Source organism: Acipenser ruthenus, unplaced genomic scaffold (assembly GCF_902713425.1).
Source record: "Acipenser ruthenus unplaced genomic scaffold, fAciRut3.2 maternal haplotype, whole genome shotgun sequence".
In the NCBI taxonomy this organism is placed as follows: Eukaryota; Metazoa; Chordata; class Actinopteri; order Acipenseriformes; family Acipenseridae; genus Acipenser; species Acipenser ruthenus.
Genome location: NW_026708094.1, coordinates 163,593 through 174,691, shown reverse-complemented (window position 1 = coordinate 174,691; position 11,099 = coordinate 163,593). Strand labels below are relative to the sequence as shown.

The 11,099-nt window shown below is 38.8% G+C and overlaps 10 non-coding genes across 10 annotated transcripts; 5 read left to right on the top strand and 5 right to left on the bottom strand.

Moving 5' to 3' along the window:
• Positions 1-837: 837 nt before the first annotated feature.
• trnav-uac (transfer RNA valine (anticodon UAC)) lies at positions 838-910 on the bottom strand. The gene has a single exon. It is a non-coding gene; the product is annotated as a tRNA-Val (tRNA).
• A 139-nt stretch (positions 911-1,049) lies between these two features.
• On the top strand, positions 1,050-1,262 carry LOC131728767 (small nucleolar RNA U3). Its single transcript, XR_009322824.1, has one exon. It is a non-coding gene; the product is annotated as a small nucleolar RNA U3 (small nucleolar RNA).
• A 1,301-nt stretch (positions 1,263-2,563) lies between these two features.
• Positions 2,564-2,636, top strand: trnaf-gaa (transfer RNA phenylalanine (anticodon GAA)). The gene has a single exon. It is a non-coding gene; the product is annotated as a tRNA-Phe (tRNA).
• A 136-nt stretch (positions 2,637-2,772) lies between these two features.
• On the bottom strand, positions 2,773-2,846 carry trnan-guu (transfer RNA asparagine (anticodon GUU)). Its single transcript has one exon. It is a non-coding gene; the product is annotated as a tRNA-Asn (tRNA).
• Positions 2,847-5,157: 2,311 nt separating this feature from the next.
• trnav-uac (transfer RNA valine (anticodon UAC)) lies at positions 5,158-5,230 on the bottom strand. Its single transcript has one exon. It is a non-coding gene; the product is annotated as a tRNA-Val (tRNA).
• Positions 5,231-5,369: 139 nt separating this feature from the next.
• On the top strand, positions 5,370-5,582 carry LOC131728782 (small nucleolar RNA U3). The gene has a single exon (XR_009322838.1). It is a non-coding gene; the product is annotated as a small nucleolar RNA U3 (small nucleolar RNA).
• A 1,301-nt stretch (positions 5,583-6,883) lies between these two features.
• On the top strand, positions 6,884-6,956 carry trnaf-gaa (transfer RNA phenylalanine (anticodon GAA)). The gene has a single exon. It is a non-coding gene; the product is annotated as a tRNA-Phe (tRNA).
• Positions 6,957-7,091: 135 nt separating this feature from the next.
• trnan-guu (transfer RNA asparagine (anticodon GUU)) lies at positions 7,092-7,165 on the bottom strand. Its single transcript has one exon. It is a non-coding gene; the product is annotated as a tRNA-Asn (tRNA).
• Positions 7,166-9,476: 2,311 nt separating this feature from the next.
• On the bottom strand, positions 9,477-9,549 carry trnav-uac (transfer RNA valine (anticodon UAC)). The gene has a single exon. It is a non-coding gene; the product is annotated as a tRNA-Val (tRNA).
• A 139-nt stretch (positions 9,550-9,688) lies between these two features.
• Positions 9,689-9,901, top strand: LOC131728769 (small nucleolar RNA U3). The gene has a single exon (XR_009322826.1). It is a non-coding gene; the product is annotated as a small nucleolar RNA U3 (small nucleolar RNA).
• Positions 9,902-11,099: the final 1,198 nt, after the last annotated feature.

The following is an 11,099-nucleotide window of genomic DNA, read 5'->3' as shown; positions in this document are numbered from 1 at the left end:
TTCTTCGTTGTTAATTCTTAAATGCCTGTTCAGCTTAAAGGTATCAATTATTACTTGCTGTACATTAAATTCTTCCAAACTAGTATTTGCAAACACATTACAAAATTAAATGGTGTGGAATAGAAACAAAGAAGGCTTTGACCTCGACGTGATTTGAACATAAACCTTCTGATCTGGAGTCAGACGCGCTACCGTTGCGCCACGAATTCCTGCCGTAGTGCATGCTTGTTATGCAATGCTAGAGTGCACAGCAAGCATGCCAAAGGCATGCTAAGTCCGATGCTGATACTTGGAAAACACTCGGTATCACCAGGGTCATGGGAAACAGCCGACTCAATATTTGTTCGTAGTCTGCAGGGCTATGAAGTTGTCGGAAGTGTGTTTGATTCTCAGCTTAAAAGTAAAGAAAACATAAAACAAAGCGATTTGCTTTTATAATGTTTATTATTTGAAACGTGGGCATAAACACAGTTGTACTGGCTGGGAATCGTCTCGGGTCAATTACTTGGAAAGCAGCTATGCTGACCAATATATCACCAACGAGGGAAAGCTGGCAGTACTGAGTGACACAGATGACGGATTTTCTCAGCGCGTCTCCTCTGAATGCGCACTGGCACAAAGGGGCTTTGATCATCTAATGACGTGACAGAATGCAATAATGTATTGGGTTAATTTACCAACAAAAGAAACATAAATAAAAGTGTATGTATTTTTTGTGAATAAACTATCTTGCTTCTACGATGGGACCAGAGACCTTACATCCGCAATCTAATGATCGGCCAAACCCAGAACTACCTTGTCTTGACCAGGGAGTCATATTGTAAAAACAAACTGAAGTGGTTCCACTGGGGATCGAACCCAGGACCTTCTGCGTGTAAAGCAGACGTGATAACCACTACACTATGGAACCTTGTCAGAACGTGAGTTTTGTGTTTGAAACGCATTGGCAATTATTAACATTACTATGAACAAGTAATATTCTAGAAAGGAAACCGAATCAGACACCATCATGCCGGGAGTAGGGAAGTTGTTTTACCCACATATTTGTTAAGACTATACTTTCAGGGATCATTTCTATAGTTTGTTTCTAGTGAAATGCGTTTCTAGTGTCTGGTCTCGCTAACCATAACGAGGAGTTACAGTGTTTTCTTCTGAGCGCGAAGCGGGACTTGAATGCTATTTCACTGTAGCTGTTCTTGATCATTGTTGAACATTCCGATCTCTTTTGGGATCGAGCCCCACGTTGGACGTCCTTTTTAAATACAAAATGTAGATGTTTCTTCGAGGCAACAGAGCAATATCTGATTCTGTTCACACTGTATACAGTATTGCAACAAAATTACTTTTTGGTCGTTGTCATATAGCAATTGCTATTGTAAAATGCGTGCATCGTTTATAGTTATAACGATATTGAAATAAATAGTCTTACTTTTGTGGGTTGGTTTCAAACCGTTTCTGTTTTAACACTTGTCATTACATCATTCATGGAGCAACAGTTGGTATGTGCGTAATAAACCCGATCGGGTCTTGATATGACAACCCTAGGCTGTGCTGAAATAAATAATGCGGTTTTCTGCTGTAGTGAACGCAGTTTGTCAGGATGGTCGAGTGGTCTAAGGCGCTAGACTTAAGGACTCTGTCTTTCCAAAGAATTCTGTGTTCTGGTCTCCAAGTGGAGGTGTCGGTTCAAATCCTCCTCTGACAGTTCAATTTTATTTATTCTTAAAAGGAATAAATGTGTTCATTTTACTATAAAAGATTGTTTCAAGGAAATCAACAGCTGATACCAAACTCTTGTCAGAACGCAATACCATTTTAATTTCCATTTTAATTCAGACTAAAATAGCGTTCCTAACACAGATTGCATTTGGTTGTAAACAGACTACTCGTTGAAGTCAATGAAAAATATTTTGTCCAAACATGTATTTAACTTGTTTTAATATTAAAAATAATATATTAAATTGAATAACATCTCCGTCGGCCACTGGATCGAGGTCTCAGGCTGGGATGCGGACCTTTGAGAACAGTATAAACGATCTATTAGTGGAAGAAGCTTACATCAGAAATGCCCTCGTTTAACATGCTAGGATGATCGACATCGGCATTCTCCAATTGCTGTTTACATGTTATAACACGTTATGAGTACGAATACAAAGTTGGACACTTTCCTTGTAAGTGGGGGTAAGCACAATTTATTTTCAGATGTAATGTCTTTATTTAAGCTCAATCTAGTCCTGCGTAATGCAAATCACATTACTATATTTTTATATTAGTCAAGGCCTATGTAAAGTGTTCTTAAATTGTTTTAACATTAGCATTGATCAATTTGATGATCCGCTTTCTTTTCTCCCAATACGGTATGCAAAGTATGCAACTTTTCTGCCCACTTTGATCATAGGCAGTTTTATCCCCCCGTTTCGTCTGAAAACCGCATCTGGGTGAATACTTAAGTGTTTCGAAACGCATTTGTAAAGGCATCGGATTCTATTGTGTTGCCGAGCTGTTGATCGTTTCTCATAATACACAGGTTTACTGGGGTGACAAAAAACGCAAGTCTTGTCAAGCCGAAATAGCTCAGTTGGGAGAGCGTTAGACTGAAGATCTAAAGGTCCCTGGTTCGATCCCGGGTTTCGGCAAATAGCAAGACTATTTTTGTTTTGTATTATTTTGAACTGAAAAATAGAGCGGTTTTTTTTTTGTTCTGTTTAATTGGAAGAAATAACAACGTATCAGAGTGCCATTTTCTAATGTGATTAAGAAATGCAAAAACATCGTCCCTGGGTGGGCTTGAACCACCAACCTTTCGGTTAACAGCCGAACGCGCTAACCAATTGCGCCACAGAGACAAATCGGCTCAACCGAACCTGAGACCACATCTAAGAAGAAAGCAACACGGCAGAAAAGTCTGTAATCACAATTAAATGTATGCAACCCAATGCAAGCAAACTTCAAGCCTTTTATATTTATTCCCATGTATGTAGTCTGCCATTTGCAAATTCAATAAATAAATAAATTAACTAAATAGCACATTTTTCGACGAGAGGTATGTTTTCAGTTTCTTCAAAAGTAGTCTCAGCTCGTTGATTCAGTCGCTTTAAAATCCACCTCTGTTCCGATGCATCAGCGCTGTGTGCTGTGGCTTGAGCTTGTTTGACGAAGCAGGAAATGCAAAAATGCTAAAACCTGTTATTGCATCACATGACAGACTTAAGGTATACTTCAACGTCTTGGCTGTCTCAAGTTAGTTGGTATTGTTAATGTAACACCTCGTTGTTGCCCAGTCATTGTATCATATTAATGAAGTAGAGCTTGCCACTTCTCAGCACCGAGCTGACAATGAGTGTTGTTTTCGGGCACCTGCTGGCTGCTAGTGATGACCACTCCAATCTTCAGTCAGGGGGTTGTTGAAGGAAGGGGACACATTTTGAGTGTGCATCTCATACTGGTTTAAATCAATAAGCAAATTTCAAATTGATCATTGATAATGTTGAAACTATTTAAGAACTCTTTCAATAGGACTTGACTAATATAAAAAATATAGTAATGTGATTTGCACTACGCAGGACTTGATTGTGCTTAAATAAAGACATAACATCTGAAAATAACTTGTGCTTACCCCCACTTACAAGGAAAGGGTCAAACTTTGTATTCGTTCTCATAACGTGTTAGAAAATGTAAACAGCAGTTGGAGAATGCCGAAGTCGATCATCCTAGCATGTTTAACGAGAGCATTTCTCATGAAAGCTACTTCCAGTCATAGATTGTTTATACTGTTCTCAATGGTCCGTATCCCAGCCTGAGACCACGATCCAGTGGCCGACGGAGATGATTTTCAAAGTAATATGTTATTTGGAATATTAAAACAATCAAGTTAATTACATGTTTGTACACACAGTATTTTCCAGTGACTTCAACAAGTAGTCTGTTTACAACAAAAATACAATCTGTGTTAGGAACGCTATTTTAGTCCGATTTAAAAAAGAAATTAAAATGGTATTGAGTGCTGACAAGAGTTTGGTATCAGCTGTTGATTTCATTGAAACAATCTTTATAGTAAAATGAACACATTTATTCCTCTGGTAGTGTATTGTCTCGCTGACTGCCATCCACCTGGAAGTCACCTAAAGGATAAGGCACTGGCCTCCTAAACCAGGGATTATGGTTTCGTCAGTTTTATTTAAAACAGTGTGTGTGTATTTGTTCTTGGTCTGTGATATATGTGGTCTGTGTTTATAGATCTTGGCACGTTGCACCAAGTAGTCGTGGCCAAGTGGTTAAGGTGATGGGCTTGAACTCTGTTGGCGTTGTGTCCCTTTTTATGTCTTCGTTGTTAATTCTTAAATGCCTGTTCAGCTTAAAGGTATCAATTATTACTTGCTGTACATTAAATTCGTCCAAACTAGTATTTGCAAACACATTACAAAATTAAATGGTGTGGAATAGAAACAAAGAAGGCTTTGACCTCGACGTGATTTGAACATAAACCTTCTGATCTGGAGCCAGACGCGCTACCGTTGCGCCACGAATTCCTGCCGTAGTGCATGCTTGTTATGCAATGCTAGAGTGCACAGCAAGCATGCCAAAGGCATGCTAAGTCCGATGCTGATACTTGGAAAACACTCGGTATCACCAGGGTCATGGGAAACAGCCGACTCAATATTTGTTCGTAGTCTGCAGGGCTATGAAGTTGTCGGAAGTGTGTTTGATTCTCAGTTTAAAAGTAAAGAAAACATAAAACAAAGCGATTTGCTTTTATAATGTTTATTATTTGAAACGTGGGCATAAACACAGTTGTACTGGCTGGGAATCGTCTCGGGTCAATTACTTGGAAAGCAGCTATGCTGACCAATATATCACCAACGAGGGAAAGCTGGCAGTACTGAGTGACACAGATGACGGATTTTCTCAGCGCGTCTCCTCTGAATGCGCACTGGCACAAAGGGGCTTTGATCATCTAATGACGTGACAGAATGCAATAATGTATTGGGTTAATTTACCAACAAAAGAAACATAAATAAAAGTGTATGTATTTTTTGTGAATAAACTATCTTGCTTCTACGATGGGACCAGTGACCTTACATCCGCAATCTAATGATCGGCCAAACCCAGAACTACCTTGTCTTGACCAGGGAGTCATATTGTAAAAACAAACTGAAGTGGTTCCACTGGGGATCGAACCCAGGACCTTCTGCGTGTAAAGCAGACGTGATAACCACTACACTATGGAACCTTGTCAGAACGTGAGTTTTGTGTTTGAAACGCATTGGCAATTATTAACATTACTATGAACAAGTAATATTCTAGAAAGGAAACCGAATCAGACACCATCATGCCGGGAGTAGGGAAGTTGTTTTACCCACATATTTGTTAAGACTATACTTTCAGGGATCATTTCTATAGTTTGTTTCTAGTGAAATGCGTTTCTAGTGTCTGGTCTCGCTAACCATAACGAGGAGTTACAGTGTTTTCTTCTGAGCGCGAAGCGGGACTTGAATGCTATTTCACTGTAGCTGTTCTTGATCATTGATGAACATTCCGCTCTCTTTTGGGATCGAGCCCCAAGTTGGATGTCCTTTTTAAATACAAAATGTAGATGTTTCTTCGAGGCAACAGAGCAATATCTGATTCTGTTCACACTGTATACAGTATTGCAACAAAATTACTTTTTGGTCGTTGTCATATAGCAATTGCTATTGTAAAATGCGTGCATCGTTTATAGTTATAACGATATTGAAATAAATAGTCTTACTTTTGTGGGTTGGCTTCAAACCGTTTCTGTTTTAACACTTGTCATTACATCATTCATGGAGCAACAGTTGGTATGTGCGTAATAAACCCGATCGGGCCTTGATATGACAACCCTAGGCTGTGCTGAAATAAATAATGCGGTTTTCTGCTGTAATGAACGCAGTTTGTCAGGATGGTCGAGTGGTCTAAGGCGCTAGACTTAAGGACTCTGTCTTTCCAAAGAATTCTGCTTTCTGGTCTCCAAGTGGAGGTGTCGGTTCAAATCCTCCTCTGACAGTTCAATTTTATTTATTCTTAAAAGGAATAAATGTGTTCATTTTACTATAAAAGATTGTTTCAAGGAAATCAACAGCTGATACCAAACTCTTGTCAGAACGCAATACCATTTTAATTTCCATTTTAATTCAGACTAAAATAGCGTTCCTAACACAGATTGCATTTGGTTGTAAACAGACTACTCGTTGAAGTCAATGAAAAATATTTTGTCCAAACATGTATTTAACTTGTTTTAATATTAAAAATAATATATTAAATTGAATAACATCTCCGTCGGCCACTGGATCGAGGTCTCAGGCTGGGATGCGGACCTTTGAGAACAGTATAAACGATCTATTAGTGGAAGAAGCTTACATCAGAAATGCCCTCGTTTAACATGCTAGGATGATCGACATCAGCATTCTCCACTTGCTGTTTACATGTTATAACACGTTATGAGTACGAATACAAAGTTGGACACTTTCCTTGTAAGTGGGGGTAAGTACAATTTATTTTCAGATGTAATGTCTTTATTTAAGCTCAATCTAGTCCTGCGTAATGCAAATCACATTACTATATTTTTATATTAGTCAAGGCCTATGTAAAGTGTTCTTAAATTGTTTTAACATTAGCATTGATCAATTTGATGATCCGCTTTCTTTTCTCCCAATACGGTATGCAAAGTATGCAACTTTTCTGCCCACTTTGATCATAGGCAGTTTTATCCCCCCGTTTCGGCTGAAAACCGCATCTGGGTGAAAACTTAAGTGTTTCGAAACGCATTTGTAAAGGCATCGGATTCTATTGTGTTGCCGAGCTGTTGATCGTTTCTCATAATACACAGGTTTACTGGGATGACAAAAAACGCAAGTCTTGTCAAGCCGAAATAGCTCAGTTGGGAGAGCGTTAGACTGAAGATCTAAAGGTCCCTGGTTCGATCCCGGGTTTCGGCAAATAGCAAGACTATTTTTGTTTTGTATTATTTTGAACTGAAAAATAGAGCGTTTTTTTTTTGTTCTGTTTAATTGGAAGAAATAACAACGTATCAGAGTGCCATTTTCTAATGTGATTAAGAAATGCAAAAACATCGTCCCTGGGTGGGCTTGAACCACCAACCTTTCGGTTAACAGCCGAACGCGCTAACCAATTGCGCCACAGAGACCAATCGGCTCAACCGAACCTGAGACCACATCTAAGAAGAAAGCAACACGGCAGAAAAGTCTGTAATCACAATTAAATGTATGCAACCCAATGCAAGCAAACTTCAAGCCTTTTATATTTATTCCCATGTATGTAGTCTGCCATTTGCAAATTCAATAAATAAATAAATTAACTAAATAGCACATTTTTCGACGAGAGGTATGTTTTCAGTTTCTTCAAAAAGTAGTCTCAGCTCGTTGATTCAGTCGCTTTAAAATCCACCTCTGTTCCGATGCATCAGCGCTGTGTGCTGTGGCTTGAGCTTGTTTGACGAAGCAGGAAATGCAAAAATGCTAAAACCTGTTATTGCATCACATGACAGACTTAAGGTATACTTCAACGTCTTGGCTGTCTCAAGTTAGTTGGTATTGTTAATGTAACACCTCGTTGTTGCCCAGTCATTGTATCATATTAATGAAGTAGAGCTTGCCACTTCTCAGCACCGAGCTGACAATGAGTGTTGTTTTCGGGCACCTGCTGGCTGCTAGTGATGACCACTCCAATCTTCAGTCAGGGGGTTGTTGAAGGAAGGGGACACATTTTGAGTGTGCATCTCATACTGGTTTAAATCAATAAGCAAATTTCAAATTGATCATTGATAATGTTGAAACTATTTAAGAACTCTTTCAATAGGACTTGACTAATATAAAAAATATAGTAATGTGATTTGCACTACGCAGGACTTGATTGTGCTTAAATAAAGACATAACATCTGAAAATAACTTGTGCTTACCCCCACTTACAAGGAAAGGGTCAAACTTTGTATTCGTTCTCATAACGTGTTAGAAAATGTAAACAGCAGTTGGAGAATGCCGAAGTCGATCATCCTAGCATGTTTAACGAGAGCATTTCTCATGTAAGCTACTTCCAGTCATAGATCGTTTATACTGTTCTCAATGGTCCGTATCCCAGCCTGAGACCACGATCCAGTGGCCGACGGAGATGATTTTCAAAGTAATATGTTATTTGGAATATTAAAACAATCAAGTTAATTACATGTTTGTACACACAGTATTTTCCAGTGACTTCAACAAGTAGTCTGTTTACAACAAAAATACAATCTGTGTTAGGAACGCTATTTTAGTCCGATTTAAAAAAGAAATTAAAATGGTATTGAGTGCTGACAAGAGTTTGGTATCAGCTGTTGATTTCATTGAAACAATCTTTATAGTAAAATGAACACATTTATTCCTCTGGTAGTGTATTTTCTTGCTGACTGCCATCCACCTGGAAGTCACCTAAAGGATAAGGCACTGGCCTCCTAAACCAGGGATTATGGTTTCGTCAGTTTTATTTAAAACAGTGTGTGTGTATTTGTTCTTGGTCTGTGATATATGTGGTCTGTGTTTATAGATCTTGGCACGTTGCACCAAGTAGTCGTGGCCAAGTGGTTAAGGTGATGGGCTTGAACTCTGTTGGCGTTGTGTCCCTTTTTATGTCTTCGTTGTTAATTCTTAAATGCCTGTTCAGCTTAAAGGTATCAATTATTACTTGCTGTACATTAAATTCTTCCAAACTAGTATTTGCAAACACATTACAAAATTAAATGGTGTGGAATAGAAACAAAGAAGGCTTTGACCTCGACGTGATTTGAACATAAACCTTCTGATCTGGAGTCAGACGCGCTACCGTTGCGCCACGAATTCCTGCCGTAGTGCATGCTTGTTATGCAATGCTAGAGTGCACAGCAAGCATGCCAAAGGCATGCTAAGTCCGATGCTGATACTTGGAAAACACTCGGTATCACCAGGGTCATGGGAAACAGCCGACTCAATATTTGTTCGTAGTCTGCAGGGCTATGAAGTTGTCGGAAGTGTGTTTGATTCTCAGCTTAAAAGTAAAGAAAACATAAAACAAAGCGATTTGCTTTTATAATGTTTATTATTTGAAACGTGGGCATAAACACAGTTGTACTGGCTGGGAATCGTCTCGGGTCAATTACTTGGAAAGCAGCTATGCTGACCAATATATCACCAACGAGGGAAAGCTGGCAGTACTGAGTGACACAGATGACGGATTTTCTCAGCGCGTCTCCTCTGAATGCACACTGGTACAAAGGGGCTTTGATCATCTAATGACGTGACAGAATGCAATAATGTATTGGGTTAATTTACCAACAAAAGAAACATAAATAAAAGTGTATGTATTTTTTGTGAATAAACTATCTTGCTTCTACGATGGGACCAGAGACCTTACATCCGCAATCTAATGATCGGCCAAACCCAGAACTACCTTGTCTTGACCAGGGAGTCATATTGTAAAACAAACTGAAGTGGTTCCACTGGGGATCGAACCCAGGACCTTCTGCGTGTAAAGCAGACGTGATAACCACTACACTATGGAACCTTGTCAGAACGTGAGTTTTGTGTTTGAAACGCATTGGCAATTATTAACATTACTATGAACAAGTAATATTCTAGAAAGGAAACCGAATCAGACACCATCATGCCGGGAGTAGGGAAGTTGTTTTACCCACATATTTGTTAAGACTATACTTTCAGGGATCAATTCTATAGTTTGTTTCTAGTGAAATGCGTTTCTAGTGTCTGGTCTCGCTAACCATAACGAGGAGTTACAGTGTTTTCTTCTGAGCGCGAAGCGGGACTTGAATGCTATTTCACTGTAGCTGTTCTTGATCATTGTTGAACATTCCGATCTCTTTTGGGATCGAGCCCCACGTTGGACGTCCTTTTTAAATACAAAATGTAGATGTTTCTTCGAGGCAACAGAGCAATATCTGATTCTGTTCACACTGTATACAGTATTGCAACAAAATTACTTTTTGGTCGTTGTCATATAGCAATTGCTATTGTAAAATGCGTGCATCGTTTATAGTTATAACGATATTGAAATAAATAGTCTTACTTTTGTGGGTTGGTTTCAAACCGTTTCTGTTTTAACACTTGTCATTACATCATTCATGGAGCAACAGTTGGTATGTGCGTAATAAACCCGATCGGGTCTTGATATGACAACCCTAGGCTGTGCTGAAATAAATAATGCGGTTTTCTGCTGTAGTGAACGCAGTTTGTCAGGATGGTCGAGTGGTCTAAGGCGCTAGACTTAAGGACTCTGTCTTTCCAAAGAATTCTGTGTTCTGGTCTCCAAGTGGAGGTGTCGGTTCAAATCCTCCTCTGACAGTTCAATTTTATTTATTCTTAAAAGGAATAAATGTGTTCATTTTACTATAAAAGATTGTTTCAAGGAAATCAACAGCTGATACCAAACTCTTGTCAGAACGCAATACCATTTTAATTTCCATTTTAATTCAGACTAAAATAGCGTTCCTAACACAGATTGCATTTGGTTGTAAACAGACTACTCGTTGAAGTCAATGAAAAATATTTTGTCCAAACATGTATTTAACTTGTTTTAATATTAAAAATAATATATTAAATTGAATAACATCTCCGTCGGCCACTGGATCGAGGTCTCAGGCTGGGATGCGGACCTTTGAGAACAGTATAAACGATCTATTAGTGGAAGAAGCTTACATCAGAAATGCCCTCGTTTAACATGCTAGGATGATCGACATCGGCATTCTCCAATGCTGTTTACATGTTATAACACGTTATGAGTACGAATACAAAGTTGGACACTTTCCTTGTAAGTGGGGGTAAGCACAATTTATTTTCAGATGTAATGTCTTTATTTAAGCTCAATCTAGTCCTGCGTAATGCAAATCACATTACTATATTTTTATATTAGTCAAGGCCTATGTAAAGTGTTCTTAAATTGTTTTAACATTAGCATTGATCAATTTGATGATCCGCTTTCTTTTCTCCCAATACGGTATGCAAAGTATGCAACTTTTCTGCCCACTTTGATCATAGGCAGTTTTATCCCCCCGTTTCGGCTGAAAACCGCATCTGGGTGAAAACTTAAGTGTTTCGAAA